This window comes from Mustela nigripes, chromosome 15 (assembly GCF_022355385.1).
Source record: "Mustela nigripes isolate SB6536 chromosome 15, MUSNIG.SB6536, whole genome shotgun sequence".
In the NCBI taxonomy this organism is placed as follows: domain Eukaryota; kingdom Metazoa; phylum Chordata; class Mammalia; order Carnivora; family Mustelidae; genus Mustela; species Mustela nigripes.
Window position 1 is genome coordinate 12,127,476 of NC_081571.1, and position 19,956 is coordinate 12,147,431.

At 40.5% G+C, this 19,956-nt stretch overlaps 1 protein-coding gene across 6 annotated transcripts in view; it reads right to left on the reverse strand.

Moving 5' to 3' along the window:
* KATNAL1 (katanin catalytic subunit A1 like 1) overlaps nt 1–19,956 on the reverse strand; it is a 119,285-nt gene that overhangs the window by 72,062 nt on the left and 27,267 nt on the right. Inside the window, exons 1-2 of one of the 6 annotated variants that reach the window (XM_059378172.1) lie at nt 14,865–16,399; nt 10,773–10,840 (exon numbers count right to left, since the gene is read on the reverse strand). The exons of 1 other annotated variant lie outside the window; for it this stretch is intronic. The gene's annotated coding sequence lies outside the window, so the exon portion shown is untranslated. Of the gene's footprint in view, nt 1–10,772; nt 10,841–14,284; nt 14,436–14,488; nt 14,654–14,864; nt 16,400–19,956 lie in introns of those variants that run through there. 4 more of the 6 variants (XM_059378169.1, XM_059378168.1, XM_059378171.1 and 1 more) reach the window with 4 other exon arrangements.

Genomic DNA, 19,956 nt, shown 5'->3' on the forward strand with positions numbered 1-19,956 from the left:
AAGGTCACAAAATACCAAAGCTTACTCAAGAAGAAATGGAGTGATTAATCTGAATAGTCCTATATCAATCAATGATATGCAACTTATAATTTTTTTTAAAAGATTTTATTTATTTATTTGACAGAGAGAGATCACAAGTAGGCAGAGAGGCAAGCAGAGAGAGAAAGAGGAGGAAGCAGGCTCCCCGCTGAGCAGAGAGCCCGACCCCAGGACCCTGAGATCACGACCTGAGCCCACTGAGCCACCCAGGCACCCCACAACTTATAATATAAAATCTTCCCATCAAAACAAGTAAACTCTCCAGATTCAAATGGTATCACTAATGAATTCTCCCAAAGCATTTAAGGAAAAAATAAAACCACTTCTACACAAACTCTCAGAAAAAAAAGAAGAGGAAGAAAAACAACCAAGTTGTATTTTAAGGCCAATATTATCCAGCTACCGAAACCAGACATTATATAAAAGAAATTTACACACAAGTACCACTCAGGAAGATAGAAAAATCTTTAAATGTTAGGTAGTCAAATGCAGTAATATATTAAAAAAAGTAATGCATTATGACCAAAGAGGTGTTTATATCAAAAATTCAAGGTGTTTTTTTTTCCAAAGTGGTTTACATTTTAAAAAGTCAACAGAATTTTAGAAGACTAGAAATGAAATATATGATTCTCAAAAATACATAAAAAGCTTTGACAAAAAAATCAACACCATTCATAAGAACTCAGCAAAATAAGAAGAGAATTTCCTCAACCCAGTAAAGAGTATCAGTGAAATACCCACAGCTAAAATCATATTTACTGTGAAAGAGTGAATGCTCTTCCCCAATATCAAGAAAGAACAAGGCTCATATATTTGCTCTTATCCCTTCTATTCAACATTAGAACTAGAAGTTCTAACTACCGCAATCAAGTAAGAAAAAAAAAATAAAAGGCCTAGGGATGGGAAAAGAAATTGCTTTTATTCATATACAATATGATTACTAATGGAGAAAATCCTAGAAAATCTACAAGTTACTAGAACTAATAAGTGAGTTTTGTAACTCAAAATTTATTTTGTAACTCAAAAGCTATTATGTTGTAGGACACAAAGTCAATATTTTAAAAATCAACTGCAAAAAATCAACTGCATTTATACTTATTAATAATAAATAACTGAAAGCAAAAATGAAAACATTAAAAATCATTAAATACTCAGGGATAAGTTTAAACAAAATACATGCAAGATCTGAATATTGAAAACAACCAAAAATTTCTAAGGGAAATTTTGGATATACAGGCATAAGCATGCTTATGAACTGATACATTCAACAGGGTAAGATGTCAAATCTCTTGAAAGTGATCTATAGAGTCAATACAATCCCAAATAAAATTCCAGCAGCCTTTCTTGTAAAAACTGACAAGCTGATTTCACAATTTATATGGAAATACAAAGGGCACTGAATAGCCAAAACAGTTTACCGAAGTAAGACAACTTACAGTATCTGATTCCCAAGATTTACTATAAAGTTGCAATAATCAAGACAGTGTAGTTTTGGCATACAGAAAGACTCACAGACCAATGGAACAAATTAGACCATTCAAAAATAGATCCATAATAGGGGTGCCTGGGTGGCTCAGTGGGTTAAAGCCTCTGCTTTCGGCTCGGGTCATGATCCCGGGGTTCTGGGATGGAGCCCTGCATCCAGCTCTCTGCTCAGCAGGGAGCCTGCTTCCTCCTCTCTCTCTCTGCCTGCCTCTCCGCCTACTTGTGATTTCTGTCAAATAAATGAATAAAATCTTTAAAAAAAAATCCATAATATATGGCCAATTAATTTCTCATAAAGTTGTCACGGCAAGTCAACAAGGACAATTTTTTTCCCAAACAAAGGGTACGGAAACAACCATAAATCCATATGCAAAAAGAACCTGAACCTCAACTCTTAATATCAGATACAAAAATTATCTCAAAATGAATTACTGACCAAAACATAAGTTAAAACTATAAAAGTTTCAGAAGACAACCCAAGGCATAGGGAGGGAGGGGGCACCAGTTCCTCAAGCCCCAGTTGCCATAAGGCAATGCACAATGGACTGGCTGATATCCTCATATACAGTAGGCTGCATTACAGGAGAGGAATCCTCAGTTTAGGGAAGCCAATCTATTATACGGAACCTATCCTTTGTTCCAAGAAGATACTATCACTTTCTTCCAAGACTATAAGCAAGCCTAACCTTTGCTCTGAAAGAAGACACTCTACCTACTTTTCAAAACTGTTAACTTGGTATCAATTTCACCCTGAGGAGTCCCTTTGCCTCTTCTATGTTGATTTATGTATTTATTTATTTATTTATTTATTTTTATTTAATTATTTTGGTCTATGTCTTTCTCTTTCTTGGTTGCTCCCTTACTTTTATGAAACACATTTTCCATATATGAGAGGTAGAGTTTTTGAGACTTTATTCTACCTTTATTTTACCTTCATAGTTTATTGGTAGTTTAGCTACTGAATGCTAGTTTGCAAATAATTTTCCTTCACAATTTTGAAGGTACTGCTCTACTACCTTCTAGGTTTCAATTAAGTCCACTGAAATTCCTGACCCTTTATGTATCACCTGTTTTGTTCCCCTTTCTGAAAGTCTGTGGGATCTTCTCTTTCACACAGGCTTTCAAAAATTGTTGATGATGTATTTGAAGTGGTCTATTTGGGACTCTTTCAATCTAGAAATTAATGTCTTTAATTTTAGGAAAATGTCTGAATTATTCCATTGATGATTTCTTTCCATTTTTTGTTTTTTTCTGGAACACCTTTCATTCAGATGTTGGACCCTAGGTTGGTCCTCCCATTTTCTTACCCGTTCTCTCTTATTTTCCATCTCTTTGTCCTCTGGCTCTACTTCCTTCAAGATTTTCTCCAATTTATATTCTGATTTTTCTCTAGAGTATTTTTTCCTTTTGCATTTTCTTATTGAAGTATATAACTTATATAGTAGTACAAAAGTCTTAAATGTATAGCTCAATGAATTTTAACACTAGGGCATCCAGGTAACACCCACATCACAACACAGAACATTTACAGCATTCCAAAAGGATCCTTGATGAGTTTTGCCTGCTTTCTAAATTTTTTTTAAGATTTGATTTATCTGAGGGCGCCTGGGTGGCTCAGTGGGTTAAGCCGCTGCCTTCAGCTTGGGTCATGATCTCAGGGTTCTGGGATCGAGTCCCGCATCGGGCTCTCTGCTCGACAGGGAGCCTGCTTCCTCCTCTCTCTCTCTCTCTCTCTCTCTCTCTCTCTCTCTCTGCCTGCCTCTCTGCCCACTTGTGATCTCTTTCTGTCAAATAAATAAATAAATAATCTTAAAAAAAAAAAAAAAGATTTGATTTATCTGAGAGATAGAGAACACATGCACAAGTTGGTGGGGGGGGCAGAGGAAGAGGGAGAGAGAATTTCAAACAGATTCCATGCTGAGTGCAGAACCCCAAAGAGGACAAGATCTCACAATCCTGATATCACAACCTGGGCTGAAACCAAGTGTCAGATGCTTAACCGACTATGTCACCCAGGTACCCCTTACCTGAGCTTTAAAAATCAGTTTTATTGAGCTATAACTTTTAAGTTGTAGGATTTGATTTCTTTTGAAAAATGTATAGTTGCATATCCACCACCACTGTGACATATAAAACATTACCATCACCCCAGAAAACTCCTTCCTGCCACTCTGCAGTCAGTCTCTACCCCCATGATGTATTCTTCTGTTCACATACCATAGTTTTGTCTATTCTAGAATGTGACATGAATAGATCATGTCACTCAGTGTGTATTCTGGTGTTTGGCTTCTTTCATTAAGAAAATGCTTCTGAGATTCAACCATGTTGTTGCATGTTTTTGCAGCTGAGCAGTACCTCATTATATGGAAATGTTAAAATTTGTTTATTTATTCATCATTTCTCCATAGGCACTTTTCAAGGAAAAAAAAAGTACAGCATATATTCTTTTCCCAAACCTCACAGAATTTGAGGTTAGATCTAAAACTTCAAGATACAAAAAAAGATACAATCTACCATAAGGCAGAGTCAAATGGTATAACATATAATGTTATTATCTAAAGCACATAACCTATTATTTACTATAAAATAAGTATATTTAAAAGCATAGAAAACACATTAAAAAATGAATAGGCAGATACAAAAAAGATTCAAAACTTGTAGCATAAAAAAAAAAAAGTCATTGAAATTAAAAGCTCAATGAACTAATAAGCAAATAGCAGATTTGACACAGATGAAAAAAAGAATCAAGGAACCAGAAGACAGAGCTAAAGAAATTGTCCAGAATGCAGCTTTTAGAGACAAAGTTAAGTAAGCAAAGGTAAGAAATGCAGAATAGAAAGAGATGGTCCATGATATGTCTAGTATGAATTCCAGAAGGAAAAAAAGAGAAAATACCCAGGCGATAATGACTAAGAAATTTCCAAAATCTAGGGACAATAATAACTATTTAAATAAATAAAGATAAGTCCACACCTAGAGACAAGGTAGTAAAACTAAAGAATGTTAAAAGCAATAGAAACAAATACTACAATACCTTTTAAAAAAAAAAAAGAAGACAGCTAACTTTTCAAAAGTTAGGTTTCAGTGGAAACCTAGAGTCAGTGAAATTATACCTTCCAAGTGCTAAAGGCGGGTGGGGGTGAGAAAACTGCAACACTGAATAGTATACCAAACTAAACTATTCAAGTATGAAGGCAATATAAAAATTTCAAGCAGAAAAAACGGATTATAAATGTATGCACCACAAAGTTTTATTTTATTTTATTTATTTTTTTTTTAAAGATTTTATTTATTTTTCTTGACAGACAGAAATCACAAGTAGGCAGAGAGGCAGGCAGAGAGAGAGGGGGAAGCAGGCTCCCGCTGAGCAGAGAGCCCGATGCGGGGCTCGATCCCAGGACCCTGGGATCATGACCTGAGCCGAAGGCAGAGGCTTTAACCCACTGAGCCACCCAGGCGCCCCACCACAAAGTTTTAGTTGTGGCCTCAGGCAAACGTGTAATTTCTCTAGGCCTTAGTTCTTTATCTATACAATAGGGAAAACAATATTTATCATCATAAAGTTAAAAACTAAATGTGATGTTAGGGGCGCCTGGGTGGCTCAGTGGGTTGGGCTGCTGCCTTCGGCTCAGGTCATGATCTCAGGGTCCTGGGATCAAGTCCTGCGTCGGGCTCTCTGCTCGGCAGGGAGCCTGCTTCCCTCTCTCTCTCTCTCTCTCTGCCTGCCTCTCCATCTACTTGTGATCTCTCTCTGTCAAATAAATAAATAATCTTAAAAAAAAAAAAAAGTGATCTTAGCATCCCTCCTAGCAAATAAAGAGCAGTGAATCAATATAAGCTATTATCTTTACTCCACACTCAACATTAATATAGAGGTTTAGAGCAGCTAATTTTCCTCAAAAATAACAAGAAATCAACTGACCCAGTTTTCATTATAAATGCCTACAAGCGCCTGGGTGGCTCAGTAGGTTAAGTGGCTGCCTTCCGCTCGGGGCTCAGGTCGTGATTGCTAAGCAAGGTGCCTGCTTCTCCCCCTCCCCCCACCCCACTCACACTCTCTCTCAGAGCATGCTCTCTCTCTCAAATAAATATTAAAAAATAATAACAAATAAACTCCTAGAAGCTGTACCATAATTTTAGTTACTCTTAACCATAATCTTGAAATATAGAGGGTTTCTAAAAAATCTCCTTTAATATAAATTAGAAGTTTCTAGGATTTTTTCCCAAAAATTTTATTTATTTGACAGAGAGAGAGAGAGAGAGAGAACACAAACAGGGGAGAGGGGCAGATGGCAGAGCCTGAGCCATGGCTGATCCCAGGACCCCGGGATCATGACCTGAGCCGAAGGCCGATGCTCAACAGAGCCACTCAGGTGCCCCGAGAAGTTTCTAGGACTTAAAATGTCAGGTTACATCTAAAAAAAGCATGAACTGCTTTAAGCAATGTCATGCTTGACAATACTTCTCTTATTCTGAGATTATCACGTATTCAAAAATGGATTCAGCACCTTCTTACAGTATTTACTACTGAACTGATCCAGTAATATTGCCCTATACAGAACAATCCAACTAGTATCTTCAAGGAGAGTTCTTTGCTCAAAGAGAGTTCCATGCTCAGAATGAGAAGAGCTCTGTTCAAGTTCATGCTCAGACCAAGAAGAAAGAATATTGTTTCATTTGGTCCTACATAATTATGACTTATCTCTTTAAGACTCATATTTAACCCTAACGAATCAAATAAAATCCTGGTTCCAATCTCTCTTCAGCTACATTAATCTACAGCCACACTTTCTTTTCTTTTGAACTACCATTCTCCCACAATACACACACACACACACACACACACACACACACACACACTCACACAGAGCTTTCTCTCCCAACAAACTTGGATTTTTACCTTATACCAAGACTAAGGCACATGTTCGGGAAAACAAAAACTAGCGTATACTGAGAAGCCTAAACTGCTTAAGATGTCACAAATAATTCTTTTGTCTCCACAGTTGTGGTTTTAAAATGAGAAAGAAAACTTTTTTCAAACTAATTTTTTAGAATGAGCGAGTGATATCTAATTATATAATAATGTATGTGAAGCTTTAAAAAATATTGCTTTAAGCTATTTTCATTTTCACACTTCCACAATTCTCTCAGAATATTCCTTTTCCTTCTAGGAGTTGCAAATTCCTTAAATATTTATTTCAAAAACACTGAAGCAGCCTCAACTACAGCAATGTGAACAAAATAATACAAGTTGGAACTGTGGTAGCAAAACAACAAATCAGACTTGATTTTAAGCATTTTGTATCATGTTGAATTCTACCAATGTTCAGCCTCTACATACTTAAAAAAAAGTTTATTGAAATCGCCAAAGTCCAGTCTATTTCATACAATGACTGCTATAAATCCAAGTAATTAAAAAAACACATAACCACAACTGCTCAAATTACCGCATTTTGAACTATGTTTTAATAGCAATAAATTAACCCACTATGTGAATACTAGTCACCAAAACGGTTTATTCTGAAAGCCACAATACCTCCCATTTCTTCATAAAGGGTTATATGCTCAAGGACTGTAGCTGGCCATGAATAATGGAGAATAGGACTCCATCACAAACTCAGAGACAACAGGAAAGTGCCTGTAGCAACCAAGTCTTTTCATGTGTTTCCTTACCTAAGCTCACTTCTGAAATGCTTAGGGAACAGACAAATGACCGTCCATACAAAATAAAAGAATCTAAAGCGATCATTCTAAGAGTTTAAGTTTCTAAAGAAGTAGCCACAACAGTAATTTCTGCCCAGGTACTCAATTCTTTACAACACTGAGGCAGCTGACAATGTCTATACCTGCCATTCTGTGTCAAGATGGCAGCTTAAACAATATATTTTATCTTAAGTACTTATGTACCCTTTTAACATAGAAATAACATTCACTGAATGTTTATTCCACGTGAGGAAATATGATAAAAATGGCTGTCTAGTCATTATCTCCTTTAATCCTCATCACACTAGTAAATAAAAATGGTTACCCCCATTTAATAGAAGAGGAGGCTGAAGCTTTAAAGAATTTAAACACCCAGCCTGGATTTACACCTGGATGTGTCTAAACTCAGAGCCTGCACTGTTGGGTCATTATACTCTACCGCTCAAATTCCTTCAAAATACATGAACTCCTTCAAAGTTATATAGCTAACCGAAAAATAAATAAAAGGCTAGCTAGTAGAGATGAAATACTAGATTTTATTCCAATTGCCTATATAATTACATACTACTGTCTTAACTTCAAGGTATTTGAAAGATATTACATGAAACCTTTCAAAACCCTGTCTGCATCACATTACTTTACCAAGTAGTCTTTAATCAATTAATATTATCATATCTATTCACTCATACATTCATCATCCATTCTATACTATTTAGCAAACACCTACCCCATTCAGCAAACACCCATGTATATGGAAGGCCCATATTCACCAAGAAAAATGGAAGAGGGGAAAATCATCAGAAAGGAAAAGATACTTAAGTTTTAAGACACTCACGCGTACAGAGAAATCAAAGAGAATGAAAGAACATGCTACTGAAATAAATGAAATGAAGCTGAAGTTATACAGACATGATTATAAGTTACAGAAGCATTTATAAAAAATATCTTCATACCCAAAAAATTTGAATAATAATTTCAAACTAAAGCTCACTTGTAAAAAAATAATGAAATCTTGCCATTTGAAACGACATGAGTATGCTGAGCGAAATAGGTCAAAGACAAATACCATGACTTCACTCATAGATGGAATTCAAGAGACAAAAAACAAGCAAAGGGGAAAAAAGCTGAGGGGGAGGCAAAGGAAGAAACAGACTCTTCCTACAGAGAACAAACTGATGGCCACCAGATGGGAGGATGCGGCAAACAGGTGAAGGAGATTACGAAATGCACTTGTGTGAAGCACCGGTTATTGTGTGGAAGTGTTGAATCACTACTGTACACCTGAAACTCATAGCACATTATATGTTAACTATTGGAATTTATTTTTTTTAAGATTTTTATTTATTTATTTGAAAGAGAGAAAGAGCAGGAGCGGGGTGAGTGGCAAAGGAAGCAGATTCCTGCTGAGCAGGGAGCCTGATGAGGGGGTTCAATTCCAAGATTCCAGGATCATGACCTGAGCCAACTGCAGACACCTAACAGACTCAGCCACCCAGGTGCCCCTAACTAACTGGAATTTAAATAAAAACTTAAAAAATAAAAGTCACTTTTTAACAGGCTGCTTAACAGGAGCTTTTAGTCAACAATTATTAATGGACAACTAGTAATTAAATTACAAAGTTGGAAAGGGACTTAAAAGGTCATTTATTCCATCTCCGTACCTTCAAATAGGGCCATAATCAAACCATCCATAGCAAAAGAAACAAAGACATCTAGTGGACATTAAACAGCTCGCCTTGGAAAACACTCCTTTTGGGTTTTTTGTTTTTTTTTTCACTCCTCTCACAATCTATGCCTTAAATTTTTCTAGCTAATGCCTGTATATACCTAAATTACTAAGTACTCTAAGTACTAAGGCAGTATTTCACTAGGCCTACCATATATGAGAAAAGTTATCTAGGAGAAAAAAGTGTTTGAAATAATGCTGAGTACATTAAAATATACATATTTCCATTTTATAAACTGAGGTTCAAAATCCGTGACATCATAATATAAATCAGTCCAGAAATGATATAGTCAAAGAAATTTAGGCTACTGGAATCTCATATCATGCAGCAGAATTCCAAATTTCTCTGAAGACGAAACCAAGGCAAAGATGTTAATATGTTAATGGTCTACAAAAAAAAAAAAAAAAAAAACCATTTTACGGCATTTAAGGAAGCCTCACTTAAAAGAGTAATTGATGGGGCGCCTGGGTGGCTCAGTGGGTTAAGCTGCTGCCTTCAGCTCAGGTCATGATCTCAGGGTCCTGGGATCGAGTCCCGCATTGGGCTCTCTGCTCAGCAGGGAGCCTGCTTCCCTTCCTCTCTCTCTGCCTACTTGTGATCTCTCTCTGTCAAATAAATAAAATCTTTAAAAAAAAAAAAAAAAGAGTAATTGATGAATCCTTTTATAGAACAAATCATTATTTTGTAATATACCTACTGCCTTGAACTATCTGCTTAATATGATCAGGTAGTCACAGAACAAGGTCTCTCGTCAAATAGAAATGACAACCCTGGCACATTGTTGCTATGGGGGAGGGAAGAGAAAGGTGTTCAGTCACTGGGCACTTAGGGTTTACCTCTGTTAAACTGCCTATCCCTCCCAAAAATCTTATAAATAGTAAGTATTACTATCTTTTTTTTTTTTTTTTTTTTTTTTTAGTAAGGAGACAGGTTGGGAAACTTGCCTGTGATTATATAGAAAATAAACTGTAGTTCCAGAATTGACAACAGATGTATCTGACCCCTTCCACTATACCACAGTCAGTAAACGTTCCTTGGAGCAATGTTCTCTATAAAAGAATACCACTGTGTATGTTGAGAAAATAAAGTACCAAGTACTAATCCAAAGGATCCATAGGAGCTTTCTAATTTTACTGTGATATTTATACAAATAGATAATAATTATCAGTTAAATGAATAAATATAAAGTTGTTTAAGAATACTCAATCATAAGTTCTTGGCCTGGATTCTCTTCTCTTTAGTAACACATTAAGCTATAGGTTTCCTTAGTATTTTAAGCTCTCCCATAGTAAATCAAAGTTTCAGGGGGTGGCGGGAATCACACAACCTTGTGTTTTGCGGTCACTGAAAATTACGGAGTTCTAATCTCAGCTTGACAAAACCATTCTTAACCCATCCTAGCTTTCTACAGTGGCTATTCCAAATCTCCACCATTCTTCTTTCTGAAACCCAATCTCCGCTCATCAACTGACCTTGATTCCTATCAACCTCTCAGAGATCATAAGTTTGAACTCTCTAACTTATAAATTATCTATATTCTCACTTCTCTCCTTTTCAGTGCCTCTCTCCTCCTGTCTACATCAGCACACTGCCTAGGATCACAGTGGGCACTTAGTTGATACTTACACAATATAACTAATTCTAGACTAATTCTTCCACCCTCCTCATCCCATCCTTCCCTAAATGTTCAGAGTCCTTTATCAGCTATCTCCTCTCTTTATTTTCTACATCTGCAAACATTGCCTCTTTATTGCCTCTTTCCCTAATAGTTTATCAGTCTTTAAAAAAAACAAAAACAGAAACAGAAAACCTACAAACCCTTTTTAGTTACTGCCTCATCTGTTTCTTTTCTTCAGAGTCAAACTTCTTTAAAAAGAGAAGTATGCCTGGAAGTTTCAGAGTAAGGAAATACTGTTAAGTAAGTAGCATAATATCACAGGGTTTTAATTCTTTTTTAAAAGTTTATTTAAGTAATCTCTAAACCCAATCATGGGGCTCGAACTCACAACCCCAAGATGCAGAGTTGCTCACTCTACTGACTGAGCCTGCCAGGCACCCCAAGAACCCTTAATTTTCAAGATACATACTGAAATAATTATAGATAAAAAGATATAATATCTGAGTTTAGCTTTAAGATAATCCATTTGCGGGAAGGAGTAACAGATGAAACAAAATTGGTTATGTGCTCATTCCTCAAGGAAACTGACAACTACATGGGGAGCTCATTATTTTCTTTTCTTTTGTATATATATATTATCAAGGAAAATTTTTAAACTTTTTAAACTTGTTTTTCACGTAGCCTCTGCTCGCATTTCTCTTCATTTTTGCAAAGTTTAGAAATACTTTACAGCCACCAAATCCACTGGACATGTTTCAATCTTTACCTTACTTGCCCTCTCCGAGACACAAGATACTCCATTCCTGCTTCTTTTTTTCCTCTCCTTTGTCATTTGTTAATGCATGCTCACTCTGATTCTTCTTCTCTGCCTCCCAACCCCTCAGTCTCATTTGTAGGCGCTTTTCTCACTTCCTTTCAAACATGGTCCCATTCTCCTGCCCCAACACACACACGTGGGCACACATGCACACACACCCAAAATGCTGTTCCTTCCTAAAGAGTTCCATATTAAAACTTTCCCTTTTTCATTTCCACACATTTCTCCAATGTGAGCTGATCCCCTCTCTCCTGTAATTTCAACTACTTACACACATGCAAATCCCCACCCACAACCGTGAAAGCTCTGAGCTCCAGATCCAAACACATCCTTACCTCAGTATCCCACAGGAATTTTAAATAAATGCTCAGAACTGAACAGACCTTTATCTTTAACTCCAACAAAACCCTGCTTTTCCTCCTCTCAAATAAATGGTTTCACTATCCTCACAAACATCCTAGCCAGAAAATTAGAAATCATTTGTTTTAGGGTTCCAAAACTTTCTAGCCCCCAGCTAAAGTCCTATCAATTTTATCCCTTAAATCCTTCTACAATCCCTGTCTACTATAACCTCAATTGCTTAGTTCAGATGTATCTTCATTTTTCTATTGTACATTTTTTTCCCCTAAAACTGGTTTCCCTACACCACTCTATTCTCCCCTCTCCAAACTTCAGCCGGAGCTACCGTTCTAAAATACAAACCCAATTAACACTACATTTGAAATTCTTCGATGGTTGCCCTATGTTGGGGAAAAAAAAAATCATGGTACCGAGTTCTCTTCTAACCTCTCCCCCAACTACATTGCAAGTACTCTAGGATTCAGGCTTCAGAATGACCTAGGATTTTCCAAACACAAAACTCTGGAATCTATCCTTTGCTTTTGTTGTGCCATGTGCCTAAAATCACTTTCCTCAGGGGCACCTAGATGGCTCAGTGGGTTAAGCCTCTGCCTTCAGCTCAGGTCATGATCTCAGGGTCCTGGGATTGAGCCCCGCATCAGGCTCTCTGCTCAGCAGGGAGCCTGCTCCCCCCACCCCACCCCGCCTCTCTGCCTACTTGTAAGTTAGTCAACTTACTTAGCTGAAGTCAAATGTCACATCATATTAGAAACTTCCCCCAAGGCGCCTGGGTGGCTCAGTGGGTTAAGCCGCTGCCTTCGGCTCAGGTCATGATCTCAGGGTCCTGGGATCGAGTCCCGCATCGGGCTCTCTGCTCAGCAGGGAGCCTGCTTCCCCCCTCTCTCTCTGCCTGCCTCTCCATCTACTTGTGATTTCTCTCTCTCAAATAAATAAATAAAATCTTTAAAAAAACAAAAAAAAACAAAACAAAACAAAAAAAACTTCCCCCAATCTCCTTAGACAGGTCAAGAGAATGGCATCAGTGGCTGAGATCATGACTTAAATTAGACCCACCTGGGTTGTAATCCCAGGTTCAAACCTTATCAGCTATGACTCTGAACAAGATCTCTAAGTCTGTTTCTTCAACTCTAAGTAACAGTAGTTAGGGATTTTTATGAGGATTACATAATGGGCTACATGCAAAATACCGTACGGTGCCTCCCTGAAATAAAGTATTCAATAAATATTACTGTTATATTACTGTTTATTTCCATTCCGGGCTCCTTTAGCAACTTGCACCTATCCCTATCATACTATTGTGAAAACATGACTGTTTGCTCAGGCAGAACACAGACTATCTTCTATTATATTTTTATTACCACTACCAGGCATAACACCTACAATATCATAGGTTCTTAACAAATCTTGAATAAACAAATAATATGCTTCCAACCCCTGTACTATATGCCATTAAGGCCTCAATTTTTTTTTTCCTAAGGGTCTTTTTAAATTTACTTTCCAACTCCTTGTACAAAAATGGTACTTGAAGTAAAATTTACAAGTCAGCCTCATTGTAATAGAGAAAAGGGGGATTTTGTAGTGGCCTTGTGTTGTCTTCTTATTTAAAAAACACAGACAGGGGTCCCTGGGTGGTATAGTCAGCTAAGCATCTGACTCTTGGTTTCAGCTCTGGTTGTGATTTCAGGATCCTGAGATAAAGCCAGCAGTCTGCTTAAGAGTCTCTCTCCCTCCCTCCCTCTCTCTGCCCCTTCCCTTCCCCCTCTCTAATTAAAAAAAAACAAAACACAAAACAACAAAAAAAAAACTAACACACACAAAACCCACTGTCCTATCAACAATTTTTCTAGATATTATATAAAATACTTAATTTCTAGGACGGTTATCTCCCTGTTGAAAAAATTCTAAAGGGTAATTAAGGCAGGTTTTCTAAGTCTGTGTTGGCTTCCTTACCACCAGGACCTGAGCAAACTCTAAGGACTAAGGTGTACTGCAGAATAATTTTTTTTTAAGTAGAACATAGCATTTTTCATTCTGAAAATATGCTCCTGAATAATTCTGAGAACAATGAAATACCAAAGAAAATAATTACTACTACCCACTGCTAAAAATAAAAAAAGACAACTCTGTGCTTTAAAACTCACTAGTAAAAAAAAAAAAAAAACTAGTAAGTTAAAGTTAAACTAATCGGCAAAATAGAATCAAAATATGTGTAGGCAATATTCAAGCTAGTAAGTGGGGATGTAGGGGTACTCATTTTGCAAACTTGAACCTCAATAAATAAAATGCAAAAGGAAAAACGGTTTAAAAAAAAGCAGCTACTATATAATAGCATGGTCTCTACTTCTACACTTGTCTACACTTGATCTTTAAGCATTAACGCCCTTTGAGTAATTATTAATGGGTTTAATATGCAAACACCTGAGCTACTTAAGAATAAATATAATTAAATACCTAGAAATAAACGTATTAGGGAAAGGAGAAAGGCCAGTTTAAAAAAAGAAAAAAAAAAAAAAAAAACAGTTTCTCGGGTCTCACATCAAATGCGTGCCATACATACGGTTCGGCACCCAGAGGCAGCAACCTGGGAGGGTCAGAGACGCCGCAGGCCCGAAGCCCTGCAGCTGGGGCGGCTGCTCATCCCTGAGACCAGGCGGGGCGGTGGCCCAGCCCCGTCGGGGTGGGGCCGAGCGCAGTTAGCCGGGGCGGGCCAAACGGCAGGGCGGGAAGCCCAAGTCTCACCTCCACTTCCCTTTCCCAGCGCAGAGCCCAGTTCCGCGACCACCCAAGAGCCCCGGCACCACAAAGACAGATTTTTCTCTCGCCCAGTCCGCTTAAAGTTTATCGGTCTTTCCCAACGGTCAGGGCCGCCGGGCTTTGTAGTTCGCCGGTCCGGGCCATCCCACCAAGGCCGCAAGCCTGTAGAGCCGCTAAACTACAATCCCCATAATGCCCCGCGAGCCTCGCGCTCCCACTGTTCTCTACTTCCCCTCACGGCGCCCCAGGATGCGTGCGGCCGCACGGCCGCGGCAGCGGGAGACCGGGTGTGGCTGTCAACTTGAACACCCCATCACCTGCTCTCCTGCTTGCGCCCGTCTCCCTCTGATCCATTACTTACGTGCCGCAGGTCGGCCCGCCGTTGGTGAGGCGGTCCGGGTGGGGGTGGGGCACCGGCCGCCGCCGCCGCCGCCACTGAGTCCGTTAGTTCCTGACGTGCGTGTAGAGGCGGCGGCGGCGGCGTACGGTTGCCATGGCAGCCGCAGGCCGAGCGAGAGGTGGGGGGGAGCGCGGAGGCGCTAAGTCACTAGGGGGAGGAGCCTGGGAACCCCACCCGGGTAAGGGGGAAGGGAGGCGTAAGGGTGCGTCTGGAAGAGGGAGACGGTGACATTGCGGAGGACGAGTGACTAACAGAACTTGGGTACTGCCCACTGAGCCCTGCCGCGGCAGCGTCCAATCCGGTTGGCAGGACGCGTGTCCTGTGCCATCGGCTGAGCGCGTTGGTGCCCGCTCTATTCTGAGAGGTTGCCTATGGCGTCAGAGGAAGGAGCGCCTGAGCGGCTCAGCGCCCGGCTCTTTAAAGGTCGTCGGATCCGGCCCCTCCCCCGCCGCCTCTGCGGGCATCCCCCGCTGGTTCTGGAACCGGAACCACCCTTTCTGGGGTTTTCACCAGGAAAACCGAATTTGCAATCTTTCACACCTTTCTGCCACTTTCTGAGGAGTGGGATGGAAAGGAATCCTTTAGTAAGGCGTATGCGTACGGCCTAAAGGGTTATTAAGGACGTTTGAGAACTTGTAAGTGGCACTGATTTCGGCTGAATTTTTGATGTGTCATACTTCGGAAGTAACCGTTTATGGACTCTTCCCGAGACCCGTCTCAGAAATGCAGTGCCACAGAGACGGGTTGAGCGCGTGGGCGTCTAAAACCCGCTTCTCGGTTCACGTCCTGCCCTTACACTGGGTAGCTGTTAACCAGGGGCAGTTTACGTACACGCTCTGATGCCCAACATTCTGACCTGCAAAATGGAGATGATGTCCGGCGCACCGTGCGTGTGAGAGATCAAGGCACTGAGACTGGTGGAGCGCTGTATAACAAAAGACTGGCATTCGGTTATTTATTCCTTCGTGATAAGAGTCAGGAGTGGTAGCCTGGAGGGGAGGGTGGGTGTGACTGAAGAGGGAGTTTTCTGTAGTGATGGAAAAGCTCGACCTCCTGCTTAGGGTTTGGGTTATCGAGGTATGTGCATCTGCCAAAACTCATGGAATGGTGCGTGTAAAATCTGTACCTTTCACTGTGAGTAAATGAACCTCAAGAAAAGAGCATAAAAATAATTTCAGCCTTAGCAACTTTCAAATACACAATACGGTGTTGTTAAATTTAGTCACCGGGCTGTACATTTCATCCCCCGGACTTATTTATTCTGAAACAGAAATTGTGTACGGGGCACCAGGGTGGCTCCATCGTTAAGCATCTGCCTTTGGCTCAGGTCATGGTCCCAGGGTCCTGGGATGGAGACCCTCATCCGGCTCCCTGCTGGGGTGGGGAGGGAAGCCTGCTTTTCCCTCTCTCACTTGCCCCACTTGTGTTCCAGGTCTCAGCTGTCTCTCTCTGTGTCAAAATCAGTAAATAAATCAGTAAATCAGTAAATAAAATATTTTAAAAGAAAATATGTACCCTTTGACTCCCTTCATCACCCATTTCACTCCACTACTCCCACCCCCTACCTCTGGCAACCACCAATCTGTTCTCTGCATCTGTGAGACTATAATTAGAAATGTAGACCCTAATAGAGACCACAGAGATGTTGTCCAATCTCCAGGTTTTGCAGATGTGGAAAATGAGACCTAGAGATTTAAGTAAATAGAGGAAGTGTGTGTGTGGGGGGGGATTACTCTGCCGTTTTCTACCAATAAATGTCTCTTGAGAAATTATGATTGAAAATAGCAAGCTACTTATGTGTATGTCATCCAGTTCTCAGTCTGGGTCACCTTGTCCACAGAAATCTTTTTGAAATAGACTCCAGTCCCTTTCCCACCTCCTATGGAAAGGCCAATGTTCTCTCCAAGACTGTACATTCCCCCCACCACCAGAGTGGGAGGGAGGCGGTTACAATCTCAGGGTCATTTCTGGCTCTGAGGTCTTGTTTTTCTCTGAACACATGGACTCTCTCATATCTCACCTTTTGCAACTCTTTTCTCTCCTGCTACACACAGCTTGGAAATCAAACCCTTTTCTTTGGTTGTTTGTATAGCAGGCTCCTCTGAAGGTTTGGAGCAACTGGAGGTTTGTTTTTTTGTTTTGTTTTGTTTTGTTTTTTTAAAGATTCCATTTATCTACTTGACACAGAGAGATCACAAGTAGGCAGAGAGGGAGAGAGAGGGGAGGAAGCAGGCTCCCCACCGAGCAGAGAGCCCGATGCTGGGCTCCATCCCAGAACCCCGGGATCACGACCTGAGCCGAAGGCAGAGGCCCCAACCCACTGAGCTACCCAAGTGCCCCTGAAGCAACTGGAGTTTTAAATAAAGGCTGACAATAACCTAATGCTAGGACTCCCTGGTCTTGGAAGGCCTTCAGTATCCCCATGGCATTGGTATCCACCAACTCCTTTTTTTTTTTCCCCCCAGCAGAAAACTGCAACTCTGCACTAACCATCATCTCCCTGGTCCTATCTCTCTCTTCCTCTTTTCTCTCTTTACACAGTACTTTTAGTTATATCTGTCTCCTAATCTATACCTTCAGGACTACTTTCCATTCTTAAACTGTTCATCAAAGTATTTTCCTACACAAAGTACTTGCCCCAAAAGGAACTCTAGTGCTGGCTTTTAAAATCATATGTTTCAGCTCAGAATATATCCACACATTCTATTTGATTCAGCCCAAAGTATACTCAGTAAATATTGAGCTTATGCATATGACCTGTCTAAGATACCGGCACAATGGTTTCAATTATGAAAACTATTCAGTATAAATGAGGAAGCATTCGACAGTAGCTGGAACCCGACGTCTAAGAGAAAGAAAAACTAAAGTCTCTGTGATCATAGGTAATACTGTGCAGAAGTAATCACAGCCTTCAAGCAATAAAATCCAGAACCAAATCTGAGTCAATACTTAATAGCAATAATGACATCCTTAAAGAAGCAACACCTGGGCTTGTCACCTCTAGCAAACTGATCACAACTCTGCATACATAATGAGCATATAAATAGTCTCCTTTACTCCTGGAGAAGATGATACTGATCTGCTATCAGCTGAACACATGTTTTTGTAGTAGGGTTGATAGGTTCACCTGATCCATCTATCCCTCATCTAATTTCCCTTGTGACCAGTCACTTGCACTTAGAAGGCAGCTGGCCAGGGTTGCAGTGCAGACTACAGCCATGAAGAAGTCTGCAAATCCAAGGCCCCAGTGCATAACCCTCCTTGTTTTTTGAAGTCAGGCTCCCAGAGAAGCAGCTCAGCAGGACAAACCACTTAATGAGAATGATGACAGCAGCGAAAGGCAACAGCTGCCTTCAAGCAGGCTGAAGGAAAATGGTCACACAAAGGAAGACCGTGAGCTATGGAAGCAAGGCCTTAGGAAACCGAGGCCAGTTGGGAAGGAATGAGGACCGGCAATTGTTTCTTGTTTTCACAGGAGACTTTGGGTCAGTTCAAGTAATAAATACCCTGTGCAAATCTGAAAGTAATAACAGATGCATCTACATAGACAGTATGGTCATGAGCCATTGCCCTCATTGTCAAAGAGAACATCTAGGGGCGCCTGGGTGGCTCAGTTGGTTAAGCATCTGCCTTCGGCTCAGGTCATGATCTCAGTGTCCTAGGATGGAGTCCCACATCGGGCTCCCTGCTCAGCGGGGAGTCTGCCTCTCTTCCCTCTCCCTCTGCCCCCCCCCCCACCTTGTGCTCACACTCCTTCTCTCTAAAGTAAATAAAAATCTTTTTAAAAAAAGAGAGAGAGAGAGAGACTTAGCACATCTGGTTCAGAGTTTGACATTTTTCTTCAGCTCTCAGGCTTGGCCGCTCCAGCCTTTGACTTTGCTGGCCACCCTCCTTAGTGGTTCCAGACCTTGGCTCTCCCCCAAGCCTGCTTCGCTGTGTTTATTCATCAGCTCTTCTACCTGCTCCTTACTTGTGGAAATAGCTCCCAACATTCAGTCAACACACCCTCTCCATTTACAGGGTTTCATCTCTCAGACTTGGCTGATGCTCAGATTTCCCTTACTAATTCTGATCCCCAAACTGCAGTACAGCCCGGAGCATGCTGGGCAGGTCCTTAACCTCGCTCTGTAGAATGTTGTCTTCACCTGGGATGTTATACCCCTACCCTAAATTCTACCTATTCTGCAAAAACTAACTCGGGCCTCGGCAGGAAGCCTCTCCTGATCATTCCTGCTCACAATCCTATCATTTTGCTGTGTACTTACAAAATTTCCTGCCTTTAACACCCACTTAGACAACTAGCTGTAACGGCCTAGTAGCAGCTATCGTGTTGTTTACTCATTGGCTCTTGTCTTTTCTCCTCACTGGATTTCAAGCTCCTCTAATGTACATTTCTGGGTATTTCCAAACACTTCTTTATAATACCTTTCATCTAAGGACACAGTATTTTTGACTGATGGCTCCTTAACTTTTCTCCTGAGTTAAACCTCCTCCTTTCTCATAGCTCTCCCCCTTCTAGTGCTATGAAGAACATTTACAGCCTCCTACTATGAATATCCCTGAAGCTATGGAAAAGTATGGGCCCCCATGTGTATTCAGTGGATGGGTTTCTTGAGAGGCAGTTCCTCTAAGACTCTTTTGGTATGGAAGGAGTTCAGAAGGTGAATGGCACTGAATTCCAATGCTCAAAGTCACTACTAGGTCCTAGAGCAAAGTTTAGTAGGTCATGAAATCAATTTCATGCATCCTATCCAGCTTTCTAATGTTTAAAATGGGCTTGGGTAAGATAGAGTAGGGTAGGGCAGAGGCAAACAGAAGCCCTAGGAACGACATGCAGAGTGTATGCACATAGTTCTGGCCAAGTACTAGACAGCAGTCAATGAACTTCCTGCTTCAAACCTACCCTCTCTCTACTGCTTTGTGTTGGTGGAGCTGGAACTAGGCAACCCACATTTCTCCTTTGTCAGCGAGCTCCTGGGTACACTAGGGAAGAGCACGAGGCTGGAAGAGGAGGAAGCCAGTAGCTCACAGGGTTGCTTCCTGTTAGTCTACT